Source organism: Xenopus tropicalis, chromosome 7 (assembly GCF_000004195.4).
Source record: "Xenopus tropicalis strain Nigerian chromosome 7, UCB_Xtro_10.0, whole genome shotgun sequence".
Taxonomy (NCBI): Eukaryota; Metazoa; Chordata; class Amphibia; order Anura; family Pipidae; genus Xenopus; species Xenopus tropicalis.
In genome coordinates, this window is record NC_030683.2 from 10,793,189 (window position 1) to 10,820,062 (window position 26,874).

Below are 26,874 nucleotides of genomic sequence, written 5' to 3' on the forward strand. Positions count from 1 at the left end.
TTGAAAAGAGCTCTAACTCTACTGATGTAATTTTTTAGTACTTGTCCCAGCACTAATAATCTTTATCTTTATTAAGTCTTTGGATTTTCTTCTCTCCACAAGGGCAGCAATCTGTAAAATTCTGTAAATAAAACCTTTAATCAGTTAATAAGGTTAGGGCAAGCAAGCTACCATTTTCTCACATTCGCCTATATCAATGGTTCCTAAAATGTCTCCCTCTCCGGCATTGCACTAACTATCATGTTCAGATTGAAATCTTTTTGACTTGTATTAGATCAACATCTTTGCCTCACTTTATTAAAGGATAATTGAAATTCTCTATTTTTCAGTGTGTAAATAAGAGGATTTAGCACAGGGCCCAGGGCAATGTACAGCAGGGAGAAATACTTGTCTCTTTTTAGGGAATAACTTGTGGTGGGTCTCACATACAGGCAAAATACTGTCCCATAAAGGGTTATCACACAGGCCAGGTGAGAAGCACAGGTAGAAAAGGCTTTTTGTCTCCCCTCTGAGGATTGTATTTTCAGGATAGCAGAGATGATAAATATGTATGAGATCAGAGTAAGGAGGAAGGAATTGACTGTAAATAATGTCCCTCCAATATAAATTACAAGTTCCACACTAAAAGTGCTGCTGCAGGAAAGTTTTAGCAATGGTGTGACATCACAGAAAAAATGGTTAATAAGATGGGAAGCACAATATGATAGTTTAGATAAAGCAATAAGGCCAACGGATTCAACAAACCCACCAGTGAATGCTGCAGTTATAAGCCCAGCACAGTGTTTCCTGCTCATTCGGGCAATGTAATGAAGGGGATCACAGATGGCAACATAACGATCATATGCCATGGCCGTCAGGAGAAAGTACTCACTGCCAGCCATAAACCCAAAAACACACATTTGAATCATACACCCCAAGAATGAAATGTTATTTTGTTGTATAAGAAGAATATGTAGCAAATTAGGTAAAACAGTTGAGGTGGAAGAAATGTCTATGAGTGAAAGGTTCAGCAAGAATATGTACATGGGGGTGTGTAAGTGAGGATTGCATGAAATGACTAAGAATATGATGAGATTTCCCAGCAGAATGATGAGATAGATTCCAAGGAATAGCACAAAAAGAGAGATTTGAAGCTCAGGAGTATCAGAGAACCCTTGGATGATGAATCCTGAAATATTTTCTTTACTTTCTGAGACCATTTTTTCAAGTCTTTCTTCCTTTGAAAAGCCAGGTGCCTTTTATCATACAAATACATTAGTCAGATAGATCTTGTCTTTGCTCAGCCTGAGGAGCAGAAGGTTGTTCCATGCAGGGGCACAGAGTCTGCCGGTCTCTATATAACCAGTGTGATAAAGGGAATTCTTCAGGGAATACACAATCATTAGCTAATTTTCTATACATGTATTGTTAGTGTTCTATAAATACTATAACCTGTGAAATGTTTCAGAAATAAATCTCTAGGGAAAACACTCTGGAAAAGTATTTCTGTAAACTTAGTTTTACTCAGGGTATATTGATGCTATTGGCCACAAAACTTGTACTCCAGTGGGCAGGTATGGAAACTTTTACTGGAGCATTATTATCTATTTTGCAAGCTTTTTTGACCAATGAAGTGTGTAAAATCTATGTTTTATCTGAATTATTTTCTTACATTGGCCCAGTTTTTGAGTACAGATCTGCTAATCTCCTGTAGTGTTTATTGTTACTGCTTGGGAGTCTTGTGTAACCTCAAATATTTCTATGTTCTTCTTCAATGCCTCAATCTGTTTATCATAATTGGTCAATTCCAGTTCTCTTTTTGTTACAATTAATGTAATTAAATTAGTACAACAAGTTTCTAATATATTGTTCCACTCTTTCATGAATATCATTGACCCCAAAAGTGGGTCTTTTCAGGACTCTTAGCCCCCTTGGTGTATTTTTCTGTTCTAGATATTTCTGCAATGTGGTTTTATCCCACCAAGTTCGCAATTTAATCATTAATAATTTTTATAGTTCCTGGAATTGATGAATTAATTCAATATCGATTAGTTGGCTTTGTTCATCATCATGTTCATATTTTCTGTACTGAAATATCTCCTAGTTCATAGTCCTTTTTGTTTCTAAAAGCAAACATCTCCAAATGGGAGGATAAAGTCAACCAAATTTATAATGATTAAAGGAAAAGTTCACTTTACAAAGTTCCTTTTGCCAATCCAATTCCTAGTTCCTCATAGCTGGATCCTCAGGTTAATATACACAGATCAGCGCCAGAAGCTACAAAGGAATAAGAAAAAAAAACAACCATCTAGTGAAGTAGAATATTTTTACACCCTTGTGTTTTAGCCGTAATTTGAGCATTGAAGAAGGGGGGGGGGGATAAAAATAGTTTTCTTCAAACTAATTAATGTGCTCCATGTTTTTTTCACACAACTGTGCCAAACTTCCCGTACCCAAATGGATGGCAACGTACTGGCATTGATCTGTGCCGTATATTAAACTGAGGATCCAACTTTGAGGAACTGTGAATGGGCAAAAAGAACTCCATAAAGTGAACTTTTCCTTTAATCATTATAAATTTAGTTCATTTGTATTTTGCCTGATGAAGGGGACATGGAGCTCCAAAATATTGCAGTGTATTTCTATTGTTAGCCTATATAGGTATAATTTCTACAATACTTTTGTATTTGTGTTTTTTTATTATTATAGTCTTCCTAGTGTGACTTATGGGAAAAAAAATTCACTAAAGTGCCATGATCCTTGCTCAGCAGCCTCACTGTGGATAAAAACCCCACAATAAAGTAAGGTTGTCAAACCATGGCTCTATCTTATTAAAAAACAAGGATTTACAAGATCAGTTTCAGAACTTAAGACAAAGTATAAAAATTAACCATATATGCAATATATGATTACAAAAATAAGATGATGGCCATATGGACATTTAATGGTATTGAGGGCCTTGGCTGAATCCAGTTACACCACAATTTTTGTTATCATAGGTTATCTGTAGGTTAGTGTATGAGGCCCTGAGCATGATTGAGGTGGATTTTTTAGGCATAAAGCCAATTTGATCTGGCTACTGGTTTATTATTACAGATGAAAATAAAATAATTTTAAAAAATTTCAAGTCAACTGGTTCTCCCATAATTTTGAGTTTTCTGGATAATGGGTTTATGGATAACCTGTCTAGGTTTTGAAACATTCTGATATTTCGCTCCGAATTATGGAAAGTCCATCTCTCATAGACTCCATTTTAATCAAATAATTCAGAATTTTAAAACTGATTTGCCTGTTCTATGTGGAAATAAAACAGTACCTTGTAATTTATCCCAACTAAGATATAATTACCCCTTATTGGGGCAGAACAGCCCTATTGGGTTTATTTCATGGTTAAATGATTCCCTTTTCTCTGTAATAATAAAACAGTACCTGTACTTGATCCCAACTAAGATATAATTACCCCTTATTGGGGGCAGAACAGCCCTATTGGGTTTATTTAATGGTTAAATGGTTCCCTTTTCTCTGTAATAATAAAACAGTACCTGTACTTGATCCCAACTAAGATATAATTACCCCTTATTGGGGGCAGAACAGCCCTATTGGGTTTATTTAATGGTTAAATGATTCCCTTTTCTCTGTAATAATAAACAGTACCTGTACTTGATCCCAACTAAGATATAATTACCCCTTATTGGGGCAGAACAGCCCTATTGGGTTTATTTAATGGTTAAATGATTCCCTTTTCTCTGTAATAATAAAACAGTACCTGTACTTGATCCCAACTAAGATATAATTACCCCTTATTGGGGGCAGAACAGCCCTATTGGGTTTATTTCATGGTTAAATGATTCCCTTTTCTCTGTAATAATAAAATAGTACCTTGTAATTGATCCCAACTAAGATATAAATAATCCTTATAGGATACATAACAATCCTATTGGGTTTAATTAATGTTATATTGTTTTTTTAGTAGACATAAGGTATGTAGATCCAAATTAAGGAAAGACCCCTTATCCGGAATACCCTTAGTCCCGAGCATTCTGGATAATGGGTCCTATACCTGTACAAAGTTTTATTATTAGTAATAGAATCAGAATTATGGTCTCTAGCTTCTTAGAATTTTTCAGTTTTTCCTCCTACTTTTTTAAATCTGCTAAGACTTTGTTTTTTCTTCTCTCTAGAAGTGGTACCTATCTGTAAAATTCTTTAACTGAAACCTTCAATCAGGTAATAAGATTAGGACAAGCAAGCCATATTTTTCTTGGATAAACCTATAATAATGGTTGCTAAACTATGTATTCCCTCACTCAAAGTGTACTGAGAACTACCTTGTTCAGATTGAAATATTATTGACTTGTATTAGCCAACACTTATCTAAAATAAAAAATTTAAACATCTCTGCCTTAATTTATTTAGGGAAGATTGAAATTCTCTATTTTTCAGTGTGTAAATAAGAGGATTTAGCACAGGGCCCAGGACAATGTACAGCAGTGAGAAATACTTGTCTCTTTTTAGGGAATAACTTGTGGTGGGTCTCATATACAGGCAAATAACTGTCCCATAAAGGGTTATCACACAGGCCAGGTGAGAAGCACAGGTAGAAAAGGCTTTTTGTCTCCCCTCTGAGGATTGTATTTTCAGGATAGCAGAGATGATAAATATGTATGAGGTCAGAGTAAGGAGGAAGGAATTGAAACCCAGCAATGTCCCTTCAATGTAAATGGAAAGTTCCACACTAAAAGTGCTGCTGCAGGAAAGTTTTAGCAATGGTGTGACATCACAGAAGAAATGGTTAATAAGATGGGAAGCACAATATGATAGTTTAGGTATAAGCACGATAAGGCTGATAGGTTCTCCAAACCCAACAGTGAATGCTGCAGTTATAAGCCCAGCACAGTGTTTCCTGCTCATTCGGGCAATGTAATGAAGGGGATCACAGATGGCAACATAACGATCATATGCCATGGCCGTCAGGAGAAAGTATTCACTGGCAGCCAAAGGACACAAAAACATACAATTGAGTCATACACCCCAAGAATGAAATGTTATTTTGTTGAGTGAGAAGAATATGTAGCAAATTAGGTAAAACAGTTGAGGTGGAAGAAATGTCTATGAGTGAAAGGTTCAGCAAGAATATGTACATGGGGGTGTGTAAGTGAGGATTGCATGAAATGACTAAGAATATGATGAGATTTCCCAGCAGAATGATGAGATAGATCCCAAGGAATAACACAAAAAGAGAGATTTGAAGCTCAGGAGTATCAGAGAACCCTTGGATGATGAATCCTGAAATATTTTCTGAGGCCATTTTTAAAGCTTCCTTCCTGTGTATGAAAGTAAGCTATAGTTAAAAAAAACAAACATGTAAATGTAAATATATAATTATATAAATAGTAGCCACCATCTATATTCCAGAACGTATATATTGTTTTTACACTATTGAAAATTTAATTCATAAATATTTTTTGGGAAAAAAGGTCTTTTTTTTTAAATACAATTTTTTTTCAAACAATATTTATGAATTCCTGAATTTCAAAAATGGTAAATTGTTTTGTAGTCGTATATTGGAATAACGACATTTTTGAAGTTTGGGATAATTTACTTTTTGCTTTTAATGCTTTGTATGAATGATTTTTTTGTAATATGTACTGTATAAGCTTCAAATGGGAGCACCAATATGGTGGATTGAATATGCTTGTTTTTATGGTTCAGAAAGTTTTCGATGGGCTTCAATTATGAGAGTACTAATATGGTACCTTCATATACCTATCAAATTGAAGCATTTTTATGACTGGTGGAACAATTAACTTGTATGCTTTGATGGACAGGACCACCCTTAAATACCTTGTGATTGCTGTTACATCCTCGCCTATGAGTGTTTGTAAACACAAACTCAAATAAAGTTACTTTTAAATTCTGCCAGAAGATTTTCTTAGTGAGTGTCTGCTCTTCAAAAATAATGGACATATCACATAGAGTCACAAAAATGCTAAATATATTTATATAATATACAATTTGGTAATTTCCCTATGGAACCAAACTGTAAATAATATCTTCATAAATGGTGCTTAGTGATGTCATCAGTTATAATGGGAGCTTAGTTTTAACACCCTGCCTGGATTTGAACTGGCAATCCATTGCTTGCTATGCAGTTTCCTTGAACTTCACCTACTGTATTTAAGCAGGACTGCTGGGTTCCTGGTTCACTTCAATAATATCCCTAGATTTCCAGGCAGGAATGAGGGCTACAGGTGATCTCTAGTTACACACACCTGTTTTGACTCTCCAATTATTCAGCCTATAAATTCTTACCTCTCAGTTTCTTCTACGGTCTATCTAGCATTGTTCCTGGGTGGGAATTTTCTCTGGTTCTGACCCCTGCCTGTTTCCCTGCCTGGACTGACCCTTTTGCCTTCTTGACTTCTCTTCTTATGTACTGCGCTACTGTTCTGGTTTTGGTCCCTGCCTTTCTGATTCTCGTAAGCTGCCTCAGTCCTCTGGACTACGATCTGGTTTCCTTGCTCACTCCGAATATTTGCGTCCTCTCACTTTAAGACCTGGCAGCACGCCAGTAGCAGAGGGCTCCACCCGAAGCCAAAGTTGGCTGTTATAGGCAGAAGTGTGAGCTGTGACCAGGACCTTGGCAATTGTTCTGGGTTTTGGGTTACCGATCGTGGCATCAGTGATGTAATTTTTGTCAAATGACTCAATAAAACTTGTATATAAGAAAAGTCATTTACTGTCTTATTCAGTGCAATGTTGGATTGATTATAAAATCTAATAAAAAATTTAAAAATTAAAAAAAAACAAAAAAACTTGTATATTATAATAAAGTACCCCCTGTTGTAAAATCTGAGAATATTAGAAGTCACCCTGGATTTGCATGACCTGAATAAAAGCACTTGGCCTTGAATTACAATCATTACATCATTTAAAAATAGTACTGTAGATTTCTTACAAAATTAGGCTTATTGAACCAGCCTAATGTTTCAGAAACTCTATAGCAGCAATGATCCAGTCTTTCAAAATTGTCACCGGAGACCCCATTTTTGATTTTGTTAGAAGAAGTCAGTGGCACTGAATATGCTCAGTGGGCTCTGAGCTTCTGTTGAGAAGCTAAGCTTAGGGGTCATCACAAATCATCAAGCACAATATGATGTTTCTTTTTCATATAAGCTGATGCCGCAGGGCTGATTATTATTCAATTCTAATGCTAATTGAACTGGTTTTAAAGCTGCCATGTAATGAGAATCTGAATTAGTTACTGGGAAATGCTGGGAATCAGAAGAAAAAAAGATGGGAAGCTATTGGGGGCATTTGAGGTGACGGACCTTCCCTGCTAAAGGGCTGTGCTTGCCTTAGGAAATCCAAAAATTAAAGATGGCAGGCACTCCAGGACTTGAAGAAAAAAGTATCAGGCAGTACACTCCAAAAACTAAAATCATAAGTTTATTTAATCAACACTAGATGCTACATGGCCTTACGCGTTTCATACCGCATGGTACTTAATCATAGGCTGAATGCAAAGACATAGACAACAAGTATTTAAAGACAAATTAGCCAATGGCTATGCAAGGTAAATTAGACAAACATGATATGTAATTAGCCAATGGCTGAACAACGAAAGTCCACCAATCACAAAAGGTTAAAGTTAATTGGGAGACTATAAGAGCTTCAAAAAAGCGTTAGTGTTTAACCATATGGTATAATGATCTGCCAAGGATATCAAAATAAATGTAAATACACTGAACTCAAAAATGTATAATATGTGTTAGTTAAACCAGGTAAAGTAGAAGAACAGAGGATGGTTAATCCCTTATACAACATGAAGATAATTGGTTACATTATAAAGAACTACTTGAAGAATAATAATTAACTTAAACATAGCAAGAAACGTCATAGTCAAAGTTTAAGCCACAGCCGTCTGTGCTTGTCTTAAGCTGGTACAAAAGTCCAAAATATAACGTGCAACATTTCTAGCCCTACTTTAGTTAAGCTTTAGTTCTCATTTAAGTCTGTTAGGTCACTACAATTCTGTCTTACAGTCCTTTACCATTAAAATATCAAAATTATTTTTAACAGTCAACAAATATAGCCAACATAAATCTATCATTTACTAGAGAATAGTAATCAAGGCAAAGCTTATTGAACCCACACTGCCCTCCATTACTTACCTGAATTCTAACCTTGCAGTGTTCCTATGTTACCAAAGCCAGGTGCCTTTTATCATACAAATACATTAGTCAGATAGATCTTGTCTTTGCTCAGCCTGAGGAGCAGAAGGTTCTTCCATGCAGGGGCACAGAGTCTGCCGGTCTCTTTAGGAACCCAGTTTATATAACCAGTGGGACAAAGGGAATTCTATTGAGAATACAAAATCATTAGCTAATTATCTATACATGTATTCTTAGTGCTCTGTAAAAAATATTATCTGTGATATGTTTGATAAATACCTCTCTTTGAAAAAAACATTATCATCAATTTTGCAAGTTACTTTGACTAATGTAGTGTGTAAAATACATGTTGATAGTAATTCTTTTCCTACATTGGCCCAGTGTTTGAGTACAAGCCTGCTTCTCTTCTATAGTCTTTATTGTTACTGCCTGGTGTGTTCTGGTGTTGACTGAGGGCTCTGACCAGTTTGCACTCATTATTTCCATTGTGTACACACCTGACATCATCCCTCTGTTACAAAGGGAACACACATTATTTTGACTATTTTTAGTTATGATTTACCAAGCACATATTTTGTGCCAAACCATTAACACATGTGGTAGGTCACACTGGCCAAAAATGTTATATGGTTCGTATCTGATAATTCCTGTGTGAACAAATTCTTCTGCCCATGGACACATCTCATCTGATTAACAAATAAGCCAACTATGTGCCATTCATACTTATCACCCCTGTCCTTTCCTATATTTTGTTGTGTTACAACCTGGATAAAAAAAATTTTTTGCCATTACAACCATACAACATACGTAACACTTTGAAGGTGCAAACTAATTTTCATTGAGATAAAGGTTTAATAAAGCAAAAAACTGTTGGTTACAGAAGTATTTGCTCAGTCAGTACTTGGTAGAATCACCTTTGACTGCAATTACAGCCTTGATTCTTTTGTTAAAAGTACACACACACTGTTATGGGTGATATTGACCCATTCTTCCAAGCAAATTTTCTCTACATTTTTACAGTTTTTTGGATAATACTTGCACACATCAGTTGTGTAATAGTGCCATCGATGCTTAGCAATTTCCAATCATTAGTGATGAGCGAGTTTTTTCACCAGGCATAGATTCGCAGCGAATTTCGCCATTTCGCCATTGGCGAATTGTTTAGTGAAACTTCAGAGAAAAGTCACCACTGAAAAATTAGTTGCGCGTCAAAAAAAGTTGTGGTCGGTTCAAAATAGGCGCGGTCACGTAAAAAAGGTCGGGCAATAAAAAAAAAAGACGCGGGCGACAAAAAAATGCGTGACAAACACGTTTCGCGAATTTTCCACCATTTCGCGAATTTTGCTGCCGTTTCGCAAATTTTTAGGTGAACCGGGACAGATTCACTCATCACTACCAATCATTCCATTATTATTAGTGATGATCTAATCTGTCCCGTTTCGCTTCGCTGAAAAAGTCGCAAATCTTTCAAAAGATTTGTGAAACAGCGAAAATGTTGCGCGTACTATTCTTTGGACGCACGACTATTTATTTTGACACGCGACTATTCTTTTGATGCCTATGACTATTTATTTTGGCGCAGGACTATTCTTTTAATGTGGGCAACAATTTTTGGAGGTGCAACAAATTTTTTCGCAGTTAATTTTTTCATTCGTTTCGCAAAACAATCCACCAGTGGCGAAACGTGGAAATTTGCCGCAAATCCATGCCTGCCAAAAAATTTCACCCATCACTAATAATTATCTAAGCCATGCCTAACAGATTACATAGCTTATGATACATCAACTTTTTTTTTTAAAGTTTTATTGAAAATTTCACAATATATACAGAGATACAGGTTTGTTGAAAAGATTGTATTACAACATGGTTTTGTAGGGTAAACTGGTGTTTGGTAACCAATATTTGCATCTCTTTATTGATAAAGTATTAACGGGTAGGCCGGGTTCATTCCTTTTTGGATCCCAGACCTATCCTGTTTCTTGTTACTTTTCAGTATGTAAAGTAGAAAATATTAAGTTTGGTAACATCCGTAACCATTAATTGTTCACAAATCTTCCCAGACAGTAGTGCAAATTTCTTCTGAGGGTGTAAAAGATATAAAACAGCTCATACCTTATAGAACGTAACAAACTTACAACCTTGACAAGTGGTGCCTCCTTTTCACTCTCCTCCTTTTTCTGGTGGCATAAATAATTCCTGTCAAAGCAATTTATTTTTACACATAAACATAATCATGAGGGTCGTCCATAGAGTGTCGATTAGTGAAGTTAGTCAAATTTGATCCAGGGTATTGGAAGTTAGTTCTTCCCATCTGGTTATATTTTATCCTCATTGCATTAATCAATTATGATACATCAAATTTTAAATGTCTCTATAACCAGAGTTTTGGGGTATTTTTAATAATGTTTTCATATGACCTCTAACTAGATTCTGATACTATTAATGCACTTAGTTTTCTGTGTTTACTCCTTATCCTTTATTATCTAGGTACCAGGTGCAAAAACACCCTTCAGCATCTGAGTAGCATAGGGCTCAATCTAAAAGAAAATATACACTGGGCATGAACATTGGAACAACTTTAAGCCCAGATTAAATGATACCACAAACATATTTACATTTATATGTTCTCCATTCAACTTGGATACATTGGCACACTAAAAGTGATCCAAATCCACTAAAGGGTGTCACAGAGATGAAGTTGGGTTCCTGCCAAGTCTACCCCAAAGAGAGTATCGGTGTGTCATATGCTCTGGTATTGAATGTGCCTTGACAACTTTACCTTTCTATGAGTACTTTGTGACTACTAATATGGTATGGTTAAGAATTTCAGGCAACCAGAAATCCTGTTTTGAGCAGCTGAGAGGTATAATTATGCAACATGTCTCCCTTTATTCACACATGTATGTGAGGGCCCAACTGAAACTAGGGGTCTTCCTGCCTGATGCTGCCTGTGTGTGCCATGCTCTGCCTGTCCTATGCTGCCTGTGTCTTATACTCTACCTGCCCTACCCTGCAAGAAATTGTGTGAGATAAATGCAGCAAACTGCAACATTTTTAGGCAATTTTCTGAAATATCATAAAAACCACTAACTTTGGGAAAGCTTTGCAGATTGGTACTTTGGTGTAGAAAGGACGCTTTACCCATGTTGAATTTGTCAGAATGTGTACTTTCCAAAACTATATGGTTTTCTGGGGGTCTCTGTATAGTTAGGGGGTCTTACAGCACATAATTCGCTGAAAGGGGGCTCTGTATACAAAAGCTTGTTGAGTTGGCAGGCGAGAAATCCATAAGCGCTATTTTCATTTTGGGGTCAGTATATACCACAGACTTTGGTATATCTATTCATATTGGGCATCAAACTGTTCAGTAGACCTCTGGTGTTCCTATTTGGGTGATATGGCTTTATCTGCAAGAAATTGTGAGAGATAAATGCAGCAAATTGCAACATTTTTATGTGATTTTCTGAAATGTCATAAAAATCAGCAAACTTAGGAAAGTTTTGCAGCTTGGTACTTTGGAGTAAAAAGAAATGTTTACCCATTATAGATTTGGGGGAATGTGCACTTTCCAAAAATATATGGCTTTCTGGGGTGAGTGTACTTTTTTTTGTAGCATTATCCCACATAAAGGATGTAAATGTGTTGATTTTGCAGGAGCTGAAATGACACATCATATGGGGGTATGTTCCCATTGGGGCCCCTACATGCCACATACTTAGGTAAACCTATACATATTTGGTATTAAAAGTGGACCCCTGGCGTTTAAATTCAGGGTGTTTTATCTTGGTACCTAATGCTATGTGGCAGATAAGATGCTGCAAAATTGAAGCTTTGAGGGGATTTCTGGAAATGTCATAAAAATTACTAACTTCAGAAAAGCTTTGCGGCTTTGTACTTTGGAGTAGAAAGACATGGGTACCCATTTTACATTCAAGGGAATGTGAACTTTCCCAAAATATATGACTTTCTGGGGTGAGCGTACTTTTTATTAGCTTTATACCACATATAATGATGTAAATGTGTTGATTTTGCTGGAGCTGAATGACAGAAATGATAGATTATATGGAGGTATGTTCACATTGGGGCCCCTACATGCCACATACTAAAGTAAACCTATACTTATTGGGCATCAAACTGTTCAGTGGACCCCTGGCGTTCATATTTAGGGTGTTTAATTTGGTTACATTATGACCTGTAGGAGATAAGATACTATAGACTGGAAGCTTTGAAGTGATTTTTTAATAATTTTACACATTTTGCTAAAAACCAATAACTTTAGCAAAGTATTGAGACTTGATAGTTTGGAGTAGACAGACAGTTCTGCCTATTCTGGATTCCCCAGAATCTGTTCATTCACAAAAATGTACAATTTTCTGGCCTTGAAATCTAAAGTATGCAGCTTTCTGGAGCAGTGCTTTGGAAATTTGGTAGTGTACTGCTGGGAGTTTTTCACCTATAAAAGTGAGAAATCTCCATAAAACTATATATATATATATATTTGGTATTGGCACGTTCAGGAGACATGGGATCTTCCAAATCATTGTACATAAAATAATTTTTGTTTCTGGTATGTGTGTTTATATTATTGAAAAAATTTTTATTTTTTTATTTTTAGATATTTAAAAGCCTATACCTTTTTACAGAATTGGAATTACACATGGAATTTCATATTTTGAAAGCATAGGTTATCCTGAAAAAAATGATATATTGTTTTCCTGGGTAAACTAAAAGTCCCCCCCGAGGAAAGGCCCCTAAAGTGAAATAATGCAAAATGTTCAAAAACTGTCTGGCAATACAAGTTCCGCTTTTACCAAAATGGCTGGCAAAACATTTTGTCAGAAGTCCTTTTTGAAGGTTCCTACCTATATGAGGAGCTCTGCAAAATCAAATGATGTAACCTATTTCCCCACAATCAGAGTACAGCAAATCATTTCCTCAGTCTCAATATTTATTTGTTAATGTTATTATTGGCTTATGGAGACCATGGATGAATGCATCATTTTATTTAGCATATTTTAGGGGGTTAGTAAAAACTACACTTCCACTGCAATGCTTCAGTTATAATAAAATACAGTTTGAATGACCTTTCGTTAAATTTCAAATATTTTCATTTACGCTTCAGTGGCAAAACTCCCACATATTTGGGTCTTTGGGTGTATTTATTCTTGCAGCTGTGGTGGCCTCATTAGCAGCATAACTTAACCATGGCATATGAAGCATGATATCTTGATAGTCATCCATGGCTCTATCTTATTAAAAAAAACAGGGATTTATTTTCAGTAATTTTCAGAAGTTATGACAAACTATAAAAATGGACTATATATGCAATATATGATTACAGAAATAAGATGATTATGGAATATCCTTATCAGGTCATTTAATGTTATCAAGGGCCATGACCAAATCCATTAACACCATAATTCTTGAGCCGGTATTATCATAGGTTATTTGTAGATTGTATGGGGGCCAGATTGAGGTGGATTTGTTAGGCATAAAGCCATATTGATCTGGCTATTGTTTTATTATTACAGATAAAAAGAAAAGAAATTCTTCTTGACTTGAAGAAAAACTTCAAGTCAAATGGTTCACCCATAATTTTGAGCTTTCTGAATAATGGGTCTTTGAATAAGGGATCTTATATAGGGATGTAGCGAACCCGCGCAAAAATGTTCGCGAACCCGTTCGCGGACTTTCGCCAAAACTCGCGAATATTCGCGAACTTTGCAAACCCCATAGACTTCAATGGGAAGGCGAACTTTAAAACCTAGAAAAGCCATTTCTGGCCAGAAAACTGATTTTAAAGTTGTTTAAAGGGTGCCACCACCTGGACAGTGGCATGCAGGAGGGGGATCAAGGGCAAAAACTTCTCTGAAAAATACTTGTAAAAAAAACGCCAAAAAAAAAGCGCCAAAAAAAAACGCAAAAAAATAACGCAAAAAAAAAACGCCAAAAAATAACGTCAAAAAAAAAAACGCAAGCTATTCCTATGTATATGCATAGGCGATAAAACGAAGCGAAAAAACGCGGCGGAAAAACCAAGGCGAAAAAACGCAGCGCCAAAAAAAAACGCGGCGAACCCAAAGTGGCGAACATCGGCAAAAGTCCGCGAATTTGCGCGAACGCGAACACCCGATGTTCGCGCGAATTAGTTCGCCGGCGAACAGTTCGCTACATCTCTAATCTTATACCTGTATAGGTCTCTATCACCAGAGTGTTGTGGCATTCTGATATTTCACTACATGTTCCTAATAATTTGGTGACCAACACTTGTAAAAACTTTTATTATTAATACTAGAGTCAGAATCAATCCTGAAAATGTTATTTCCTTAAAAGCATCTTTTTTGGAATTTTTCAGTTTTACCTCCTACCTTTTATGTCTATTATGACTTTGTATTTTCTTCTTTCCACAAAATGCAGCTGTAAACTTGAAATTGAAACCTTCAATCAGTTAATAAGGTTAGGACAAGCAATATTGTTCTTGCATTCACTTATAGCAATGGCTTCTAAACTATGGGGCTGATTTACTTACCCACGAACGGGTCGAATGGAGTCCGATTGCGTTTTTTTCGTAATGATCGGTACTTTGCGATTTTTTCGTATGTTTTGCGATTTTTTCGGATTCTTTACGAATTTTTCGGATCCAATACGATTTTTAAGTTTTAACGCTAGGAAAAATGCGCAACTTTTCGCGTAAGTTTTAACGCTACGCAAAATGCGCAACTTTTTACGCAACTTTCGTAATGGATACGAAAAACTCGCGTTTTTACGCAAAAATCGTATTGGATCCGAAAAATTCGTACAGAATCCGAAAAAATCGCAAAACATACGAAAAAGTCGCAAAATATTCGTTTTCAAGTCGGAACTTTTCCAATTCGGGTCGGATTCGTGGGTTAGTAAATCAGCCCCTATGTCTCCTCTCACTCACAGTGCACTGAGAACTACCTTGTTCAGACTGAAATGTTATTGACTTGTATTAGCCAACACTTATATCAAATTAAAAAGCTAAGTCTTTGCCTCACTTTAATAAAGGAAGATTGAAATTCTCTATTTTTCAGTGTGTAAATAAGAGGATTTAGCACAGGGCCCAGGGCAATGTACAGCAGGGAGAAATACTTGTCTCTTTCCAGGGAATAACTTGTGGTGGGTCTCATATACAGGCAAATAACTGTCCCATAAAGGGTTATCACACAGGCCAGGTGAGAAGCACAGGTAGAAAAGGCTTTTTGTCTCCCCTCTGAGGATTGTATTTTCAGGATAGCAGAGATGATAAATATGTATGAGGTCAGAGTAAGGAGGAAGGAACTAAAAGAGAGGAATGATCCTTCAGTGTAAATGAAAAGTTCCACACTAAAAGTGCTGCTGCAGGAAAGTTTTAGCAATGGTGTGACATCACAGAAAAAATGGTTAATAAGATGGGAAGCACAATATGATAGTTTAGGTATAAGTACAATAAGACCGACTGGTTCAGCAAAACCACCAGTGAATGCTGCAGTTATAAGCCCAGCACAGTGTTTCCTGCTCATTCGGGCAATGTAATGAAGGGGATCACAGATGGCAACATAACGATCATATGCCATGGCCGTCAGGAGAAGAATATGTAGCAAATTGGGTAAAACAGTTGAGGTGGAAGAAATGTCTATGAGTGAAAGGTTCAGCAAGAATATGTACATGGGGGTGTGTAAGTGAGGATTGCATGAAATGACTAAGAATATGATGAGATTTCCCAGCAGAATGATGAGATAGATTCCAAGGAATAGCACAAAAAGAGAGATATGAAGCTCAGGAGTATCAGAGAACCCTTGGATGATGAATCCTGAAACATTTTCTGAGGCCATTTTCATGTCTTTTTTCCTGTGTAGAAAAGTAAGCTATTGTAAAAAGAAAAAATCAAATATGTAAATATATAATTATATAAATAGTATAGCCACCATCTGTATTCCAGGAAGTATATTTTGTTCTTATAAACTATTGGACATTGAAATCATAAAATTTTTTGGAAAAAGACTTTTTTTTATCATATACAAGTTACCTATTTACAGACAATTGGGATTGTTTGTAGCTAGTTCAACATGTGTATGATTAAAAAAGTTTTTTCTAAAAATATTTTTTGTAAGACATTTTTTAAAAAATATTTATGAATTCCCAAACTTCAAAAATGGTGAATTTTTTTAATAGTAATATATTGGAATAATGGCTTTTTTTGAATGTTGTGGGAGCACCAATATGGTGGATTGAATGTGCTTGTTTTTATGGTATGGAGAATTTTCTATGTTTTCAATAGACTTAGAGAGTACTAATATGGTACCTTCATATACATTTCTAATTGAAGTATTTTTATGACTGGTGGAACAATTAACTTGTATGCTTGGATTGGTGGGACCATCCTTAAATACTTTTTGATTGCTGTTACATCCTCACCTTTGATTAAGTGTGGTCATTTTCCTATGGGACCAAACTGTAAATTATGTCCTCATAATGGCTTAGTGAAGTCATCAGTTATCATGGGAGCTTAGTTGTAACATCCTGCCTGAATTTGAACTGGGAATCAATTGCTTGCTGTGCAGTTTCCTTGCCCCCCACCTATTTGAGCCGACCTCTGGTTTCCTGGTCCACTTCAATAATATCCTTAGTTTGCCAGGCAGGAATGATGGCTACAGGTGCTCTCTATTTACCCACACCTGTTTTGACTCTCCAATTATTCAGCCTATAAATCCCTACCTCTCATTTTCTTCTATGCCCATTAGAGGTGTGTCTAGCATAGTTCCTGGGTGCGCATTTTGTCCAGTCTGTCTGCTTCTGCCCCCTGCCTGTATCCTGACTTCAAGTGAACTCTCCTAGAACTGGATCCTAATTCTGTACTGCACTACTGTTCTGGTTTTGACCCTGCCTGTCTGACTTTGATTCTCGTAGCTGCCTCAGTCCTCATCATACGATCTGGTTCCATTGCTTGCTTAGAACATTTAAGACCTGGTGGCACCTGAGTAGAGGAGGGCTCCACCCAAGCCAAAAGTGGCAGTTATAGGCAGAGCTGTGACTGGTATCTTGGCAATTGTTCTGGGTTTTGGGTTACTGATCGTGACATTAGTGATGTCATTTTTGTCACATAACTCAATAAAACTTGCATATTATCATAAATAAAGTACCTCCTGTAAAATATGTGAATATTAGAATTCACCCTGCTGTTACATGACCTGTATAAAAGCACTTTGTCTGTGGCTTTGTGCTTTTGTATGGTCAGGGAGCTCCTCAGTGACTTATAATATCCCTATATTTTAAAATAGGGGGTACATTATTCGCTATATATACTACATACACCTACATCCTAAAAAATGTTCTTCACTTGATTAACTGCCAGTTCTTCAACACTGTAAATTTCAGCTGTGTAAAAAAGAAAAAAGGCCTAGCAAATGTGAATAACAATCATGACATTTTAAAATAGTACAGGTATAGGACCCATTATCCAGAATGCTCGGGACCAAGGGTATTCCGGATAAGGGGTCTTTCCGTAATTTGGATCTCCATACCTTAAGTCTGCTAAAAAATCAATAAAACATTAATTAACCCCAATAGGATTGTTTTGCATCCAATAAGGATTATTTATATCTTAGTTGGGATCAATTACAAGGTACTGTTTTATTACTACAGAGAAAAAGAAAATCAGTTTTAAAATTCTGAATTATGTGATTAAAATGGAGTCTATGGGAGACAGGCTTTCCGTAATTCGGAGCTTTCTGGATAACGGGTTTCCGGATAAGGGGTCCGATACCTGTACAGTAGATTTCTTTCTCCATCACATTTTTCTTTTTGCATTTATTAAAGGAGAACAAAATTAGGCTTATTGCACCAGCCTAAAGGTTCAGCAACTCTAAAGCAGCAATAATCCAGTCCTTCAAAATTGTCACAGGAGATCCCCATCTTGGATTTTGTCAGGAGAGTCAGTGGCACTGAATATGCTCAGTGGGCTCTGAGCAGCTGTAGAGAAGCTAAGCTTAGGGGTCATCACAAATCATCAAGCAGAATATGATGTTCCTTTGTCAAATAAGCTTATGCTACAGATTAAATTCTAATGCTGATTGTACTGGTTTTAAAGCTGCCATGTAATGAGAATCTGAATTAGTTACTGGGAAATGCTGGGAATCAGCAGAAAAGAACATGGGAAGCTATTGGGGACATTTTGAGGTGACAGACCTTCCCTGCCAAAGGGTCGTGCTTGCCTTGAGCTGGTTCAAAAGCCCAAAACATAATGTGCAACATTTCTAGCCTATTTCTTCAGTTAAGCTTTAGTTCTCATTTAAGTCTGTTAGGTCACTACAATTATGTCTTACAGTTCTTTAGCATTAATACCAAAATTATTTTTAACAGTCAACAAATATAGCCAACATAAATCTATCATTTACTAGAGAATAGTAATCAAGGCAAAGCTTCTTATGAACCCCAAACTGCCCTCCATTACTTACCTACATTCTAACCTTGCAGTGCTCCTATCAAAACCTTTTATCATACAAATACATTAGTCAGATAGATCTTGTCTTTGCTCAGCCTGAGGAGCAGAAGGTTCTTCCATGCAGGGGCACAGAGTCTGCCGGTCTCTTTAGGAACCCAGTTGGTTTATATAACCAGTGTGACACAGGGAATTCTATTGAGAATACAAAATCATAAGCTAATTATCTATACATGTATTCTTAGTGCTCTGTAAAAAATATAATTTGTGAAATGTTTGATAAATACCTCTCTAGGGAAAACACTCTGGAATAATATTTCTGTAAACTGAATGGTTTCATTATGAATGCTGGGATGCTATTGGGCAAAAATGTGTCTATCCACCAGAGATCAGTAATGGAAGCTCTTACTGGGACATTAACATCCATTTTGCAAGTTACTTTGACTAATGTAGTGTGTAAAATACATGTTGATCTCAATTCTTATCCTACATTGGCCCAGTGTTTGAGTACAAGCCTGCTTATCTCCTATAGTCTTTATTGTTACTGCCTGGTGTGTTCTGGTGTTGACTGAGGGCTCTGACCAGATTGCACTCATTATTTCCATTGTGTACACACCTGACATCATCCCTCTGTTACAAAGGGAACACGCAATATTGTGATAATTCAAAATATTGTGTTAATAATTCCTGTGTGAACAAATTCTTCAGCCCATGGACACATCTAATCTCATCTGATTAACAAATAAGCCAACTATGTGCCATTCATACTTATTCACCCATGGCCTTTGCTATATTTTGTTGTGTTAAAACCTTGATAAAAAAATGATTTTTGCCATTTCAGCCATACAACATATGTAACACTTTGAACGTGCAAACTTTTCAATTCTCATTGAGATACAAAGGTTTAATTTAGGAAAAAACTGTTGGTTACAGATGAATTTGCTCAGTTAGTACTTGGTAGAACCACCTTTGGCTGCAATTACAGCCTTGATTCTTTTGTGGAAAGTACACACACACTGACTGTGAAGATTTTCATTCATCCAGGTCATGGTATATCTAGTATAAATAAATTTAAAGCAACCGGACTTGTTAAGTAATCATTGAAGACATTTCACTACTCATCCGAGCAGCTTCTACAGTTCAACTGACTGGTATGGGAAGCCCTCAGCATATATACTCTCCCACTAATCCAATCACAATGAAGGTGACTCTTCAGAAAGGTGACATCTGAAACTCACAGAGGTGTGAATGCTGTAGAGTTACTTTGAAAGGATTATCAAAGTATCATGCAACTCTTCAAAACAGGTGTTACTTGTTAGAGTTGCATGAATGAACACTACAGGTGTATTTCTACACCTAAAAGACAAGGGACCCTCCTTTGAAAAGAGCAACATCCAAATTTTAGACAAAGAAGACCACTGGTTTGAAAGAGGTGTAAAAGAGGCCCTTCATGTTAAAGTGGAGAAACCATCCCTTAACAGAGGCGGGGCACTTCAACACCATCTGTCTGCTACATACAATGCTGTTCTAACATCTGTACCCCTGCAGTTTCAGAACTCTTCACACATCCACTCATTCAACTCTAACAAGTAACACCTGTTTTGAAGAGTTGCATGATACTTTGGTAATCCTTTCAAAGTAACTCCACTTTGAAAGGATTACTCTTCCTGCCCTATGCTGCCTGTGTCTCATACTCTGCCTGCCCTATGCTGCCTGTGTGTGCCATACTCTAGCTGCCCTACCAGAGTGTTTCTTACACCCTTTCAAACATTTATTCTGTGCTTGAGATGCACTTACTTCAATGTCAATTTTAATTAGCAAATGTGTATAGATTTATTTCTAGTAGTAGAGTGTTGGTTGTACCATGTTAGCCATAGTTTCAAAAAAGAAACAGACTTTTTGTAGTATTGGCTTTCAAAAAAAAGCTGATGAAGAGATGTCATTTTTTCCCAAAAGCTTTACATTTTCTTAGTTTTTTTTCTTGAACTGCACAAGGTAAAATCTGAAAATGAAAGTAAAGTCAAATGTGTACTTTTCAAAAATATATGACTTTCTGGGGTGAGCATACTTTTTACTAGCTTTACCCCACATATAATGATGTTAATGTGTTGATTTTGCTGGAGCTGAAATGATAGATCATATGGGGGTATGGTCACATTGGGGCCCCTACATGCCACATACTTAGGTAAACCTATACATATTAGGCATCAAACTGTTCAGTGGGCCCCTGGCGTTCAAATTTAGGGTGTTTTATCTTGGTAACTAATGCTATGTGGGAGATAAGATGCTGCAAATTGGAAGCTTTGAGGATATTTTTGGAAATGTCATCAAAATTGCTAAATTTAGAGAAGCTTTACGGCTTGGTACTTTAGAGTAGAAACCCATTTTAGATTTGGGGGAATGTGTAATTTCCAAAAATATATGACTTTCTGGGGTGAGCATACTTTTTACTAGCTTTATCCCCCATATAATGATGTAAATGTGTTGATTTTTTCTGAAATGACAGAAATGATCATATGGGGGTATGTTCACATTGGGGACCCTATATGCCACATACTTAGGTATGTAGGGCATCAGACTGTTCAGTGGACCCCTGGCAGTCATATTTAGGGTGTTTTATCTGGTTACTTTATGACCTATAGGAGATAAGATACTATAGACTGGAAGCTTTTAGGAAAGCATTACAACTTGATAGTTTGGAGTAGACAGACAGTTGTTCTGTCTGTTCTGGGTTCCCCAGCATCTGTTCTTTCCAAAAATGTATAATTTTCTGGGATAAACCTTCTGTTAGTGGAATTTTTGGCTTTGATATCTAAAGTATGCAGCTTTCTGAAACAGTGCTTTTGAAATTTGCTAGTGTACTACTGGGAATTTTTGACCTATACAAGTGAGAAATCTCCATAAAACTATATATATTTGGTATTGGCATGTTCAGGAGACATGGGACTTTCCAAATCAGTTCTATTTTCATGTATAAAATAATTTTTGTTTCTAGTATGTGTGTTTATATTATGGAAATTAAGTTTTTTTGTTTTTTATTTTAGACATTTAGAAGCCTTTGTTGTGTTATTGAATTAGAATTACACAAGCATTCTACCATATTTTGAAAGCATAGGTTGTCCTGAAAAAAATGATATATTGTTTTCCTGGGTAAACTAAAAGTACCCCCCGAGGAAAGGCCCAGAAAATGAAACAGTGCAAAATGTTCAAAAACTGTCTGGCAATACAAGTTCCACTTTGACCGAAACGGCTGGCAGTAAAAAGGTTAATTTTGATTTTTATGTATGCCTGGTCTTTTTACATGCTACAATATTGATCATCTGAAACCTTCACATGGGGAGTATAGTGCTGGTTAAACAGTGGTTCTGCTATGGACACAAATACCAACAGATGTATGAAGGGCTTGGGTAATTCAGTAACGATCTAACATTTACTTTAAAGGGCATCTGTCACCCAGACATAAAAAGCTGTATAATAAAAGTTGTTATCAAGTTATCTGTGAAACCCAAATTCCTTTTTTATACCTATTATAAAGGCATTTACCTAGAAGCCACTGCACATCTCACTTTTCCCCTTCCTCCTCATTATCTATTTGTATAGCCAGTGCATAGATATGGGCATCTTGTACTCCATTTTATCTTATAAACAAGATTTTGGCAAGGTACAAAGCTTGCTTTACTAACAGTGTCCACAAAATAGCACCTACCTGCTTGCTGTGATTGTGTAATTCCAAGACTGGAGTTACAAAAACAAAATTTATATTATTTATATAGTGTAAGTAAAGTTTATTCCACTCAAATAAAGTGATAGAAAATAATTTGGAATTATTTCTTAGGGTGACAGGTCCCCTTTAAGAGTTTATAAGAAGTTTAATGTAAAATTATAAGTATAATGTGTATTATAAGATTTGACATTACTCATAGTGAGTATCAAGGACATGTTTGATTAAAAAAAATACATGAAATCAACATAAAAAGTCAAAGAAAACAATAACTAAAGTTTAAACAAAATGTCTTTTAGACTGAAAGATTACAGTTACAGCAAAATTAGAAGGCATAGTAGCTTTAATGCTATCAGTTAGCGTGAGAGGTTATCATAATCCTGTCTTTTTTGCAACAGGAGTGTTTTGGATATCTCCCGCCAATTCACTCATAGAGATGTAGCGAACTGTTCGCCGGCGAAAATTCGCGCAAATTCGCGGACTTTTGCCGATGTTCGCCACTTTGGGTTCGGTGCGTTTTTTTTTGGCGCCGCGTTTTTTCGCCTTGGTTTTTCCGCCGCAAAGTTTGCGAATATTCGCAAGTTTTGGCGAAAGTCCGCGAATGGGTTCGCGAACATTTTCGGCGATGTTCGCTACATCACTATTCACTCACATTTCCCACTGGGCAGGGGTCTCATCTGCAGTCTGAAGGCTCCTTCCTATACGAGGATCTCTGCAAAATCAGCTAATGTGACCCATTTCCCCACAAATAGTGATGAGCTAATTTTTGTGGCAGGCATGGAATCGCTCCGAAATTCTGCTTTTCACCATTGACAATTTTTCCATTGCAATCCACCACAACAAAAATTTACAGAGTAAAAATTGACAGTTGCATCAAAAAAGTTGTGGTCACATCCAAAAAGTTGTGCGGTGTCACAGACAGATTTGCTCATCACTACCCACAATCATAGTACAGCAAATGTGTCCCTGATGTTGGCGGGTGCACTTTACCTGAGCTCTATGTGGTCTCATCATTATGGGGAAATTAGCATTTTGTTGTTTCCTCAAAAGTTCAGTTTATGAGCTAAAAAACTATTTTGGAACAATTGTTTCCCTGCAAATGCAGGATCAGGACAGACGAATCATGTTATTATTGGCTTATGGAGACCATGGATAAATGCATCATTTAATTTAGCATAGTTTACTAGGTAAGTAAACCCTGCAGTTCCACAGCACTGTCTAATCGTATCTACAAATCAGTTATACTAAAGTACAGTTTCACTGGACTTTTGTGTTATTTCAAATATATTCTTTTATGCTGCAGTGGGAACATTCCCAGGTATTGGTGTCTTTGAGAGCATTTATTCTTGCAGCTGTGGTGCCCTCATTAGCATTGTCATTTGACCTTAGTATATGATGCATGATAACTTGATAGTCAGCGATAGGGATGAGGGAATCTATCCCATTTAGATCTGCCAAAAAATTCGAAAAACAAAATACCGTATATACTCGAGTATAAGCCGTTCCGAATATAAGCCGAGGTACCTAATTTTACCTAAGAAAACTGGAAAAACTTATTGACTCGAGTATAAGCCTAGGGTGGGAAATGCAGCAGCTACTGCTAAGTTTTAATAATCAAAATAAATACCAATAAAATTACATTAATTGAGGCATCAGTGGGGTATATGTTTTTCAATATTCATTTCAAAGAAAAACCGTAATGTGCTCATTGCACATTGGCAAACTGGCAGCAGACCCGGTCCTGGAGGAGATGTAAGGGGAAATAAGTATTGCTAGAGGGAGCCTAGGCCAGGGCACTGGAGGGTCTGGTTGCGGGTGGCCTAATTTGCACACAAAGGAGAGAGGGTGCTAGTCTGGAGGGACCCATGGCACCCGACTCGAGTATAAGCCGAGGGTGACTTTTTTCAGCACATTTTCGGTGCTGAAAACTAGGCTTATACTCGAGTATATACAGTACATGCATTTTGACGTGACAGCGCCCATTTTGATGCAACCACGCCCATTTTGACGCTGTCACACCAAATATGACGTGACCACAACTTATGGAAAAATCCATTTGACTGAAGTGGCATGATCCTTGCCCAGCAGCCTCACAGTGAGTGAAATCTGAACAAAACCATAACAAAGTAGGATTGTTATTCCCGAGCTGGATCCATGGCTCTATCTAATAAAAAACAGGGATTCACAAAGTCAGTTTCAGAAATTGTGACATAGTATAGAAATGGTGCTTCAAATAACAGTACAGTTGTACATCAAATGGACTATATATGCAATATATGATTACAGAAATAAGATGATAATGTTCATTTAATGGTATCAAGGGCCTTGGCCAAGTCCAGTGACACCACAATTTTTGAGCCAGTATTATCATAGGTTATCTGTCGGTTAGTGTTTAGAGGCCTGAGTTTGATAGAGGTGGGTTTGTTAGGTATAAAGCCAATTTGGTCTGGCTACTGTTTTATTATTACAAATAAAAATAAATGTTTTTTTTAAATTTCAAGTCGTCAAATGGTCCTCCTGTAATTCTAAGCTTTCTGGATAATGAGTTTTTGGATAAGGGATCCTATAATTGTATAGGTCTTTATAACCACAATTTTGAGGCTTTCTAATATTTCAGAATAAATCGTGTAAATGTTATTTCCTTTTCCAAAGCTTTTTAGAATTTTTTCAATTTTTTTACTCCTACTCTTTTATAAGTCTATTATGACTTTTTCATCTCTCCACAAGTGGCTCCAGTCTGTAAAGTTTTGTAATTGAAACCTTCAGTAACATATAGTTTTGCATTGAGTATATGAATTACATATTGCCCACTCAGGGGACAGCGGCACATAGTTCACAAGGACAGTTGTTGCCCTGTCCCTTATTCATATCCAGAAGCTGTTCACATGTGGGCGATTCCTCACATTTATCTATATCAGTGGTTCCTAAACTATGTCTTTCCCTCTCTCACAGTGTACTGAGAACTATCATGTTCTGATTTTATTGACATTTCTTTAAAATTAAAAACCTAAATATCTTTTCCTTACTTTATTATAGGAAGATTGAAAATCTCTATTTTTGAGGGTGTAAATAAGAGGATTTAGCACAGGTGACAGGAGAAGGTACAAAAGTGAAAGATACTTGTCTCTTTTTAGGGAAAAACTTGTGGTGGGTCTCATATACAAGGAAAGTGCTGTCCCATAAAGGGTTATCGCACAGGTCAGGTGAGAAGCACAGGTAGAAAAGGCTTTTTGTCTCCCCTCTGAGGATTGTATTTTCAGGATAGCAGAGATGATAAATATGTATGAGGTCAGAGTAGGGAGGAAGGAACTGAAAACTACCAATGTCCCTTCAATGTAAATGGAAAGTTCCACACTAAAAGTGCTACTGCAGGAAAGTTTTAGCAATGGTGAGATATCACAGAAAAAATGTCTAATAAGATGGGAAGAACAATATGATAGTTTAGGTATAAGAACAATAAGGCTGACAGGGACAGAAAACCCAACAGTGTATGATGCAGTTATAAGCCCAGCACAATGTTTCCTGCTCATTCGGGAATGTAATGAAGGGGATCACAGATGGCAACATAACGATCATATGCCATGGCCGTCAGGAGAAAGTATTCACTGGCAGCCAAGGCTACAAAAAGATACATTTGAGTCATACACCCCAAGAATGAAATGTTATTTTGTTGAGTGAGAAGAATATGTAGCAAATTGGGTAAAACATTTGAGGGGAAAGAAATGTCTATGAGTGAAAGGTTCTGCAAGAATATGTACATGGGGGTGTGTAAGTGAGGATTGCATGAAATGACTAAGAATATGATGAGATTTCCCAGCAGAATGATGAGATAGATTCCAAGGATTAGTACAAAAAGAGAGATTTGAAGCTCAGGAGTATCAGAGAACCCTTGGATGATGAATCCTGAAACATTTTCTGAGGCCATTTTTCAATTCTTCCTTCCTGTGTATGAAAGTAAGCTATATTAAAAATATATCAAATACGTAAATATATAATTATATAGACAGAGTAGCCCCATATGTATTTCAAAAATTATATTTTATTTTTATATGCTATTGGACATTGATGGTAACCTGACTGGTCTTGTTAGCGAATGTTGCAGACATGGCCCTGTAACCACTGCGTCTCTTGAGCTCAGATCTTCAGGACAGGAGCTATTCTTTTTGTGAGTATTTATCACAGCTCGATATATTTGAGTAACTCCCCCACCAGCCCCCTTAAAACTACAAGAACGGCTAAATGTGGGCAGAAGAATCAGAGGAGAAGCTGTGAAACAATATGGTTTGAAGAACTTTCACTCCATTCAAAAATTAAGAAAGAACATTTTGTGATGGATTTATTCCCCATCCTTTTGGCTAAAAATAACAACTCTGTAAAAGAGATTACACTACTTTATACATCAAGATGAATATGTAACTTTACCAATGCACTAGTGCATAGAATGTGCTTAGTTTATGGTTCATTTATACAGACCCTTAGCTCCTATTTATGTACAGGAGAATTTCAGGCATAATCAGCTCTGTCTGCAACTAAGAGATATTTCTATGGTGTGACAGTTT

At 36.6% G+C, this 26,874-nt stretch overlaps 2 pseudogenes; both read right to left on the minus strand.

The window, feature by feature from the left end:
* Positions 1–4,353: 4,353 nt before the first annotated feature.
* Positions 4,354–5,287, minus strand: LOC116412155 (annotated as a pseudogene).
* Positions 5,288–25,314: 20,027 nt separating this feature from the next.
* LOC116412156 lies at positions 25,315–26,240 on the minus strand (annotated as a pseudogene).
* Between the last annotated feature and the right edge of the window lie 634 nt (positions 26,241–26,874).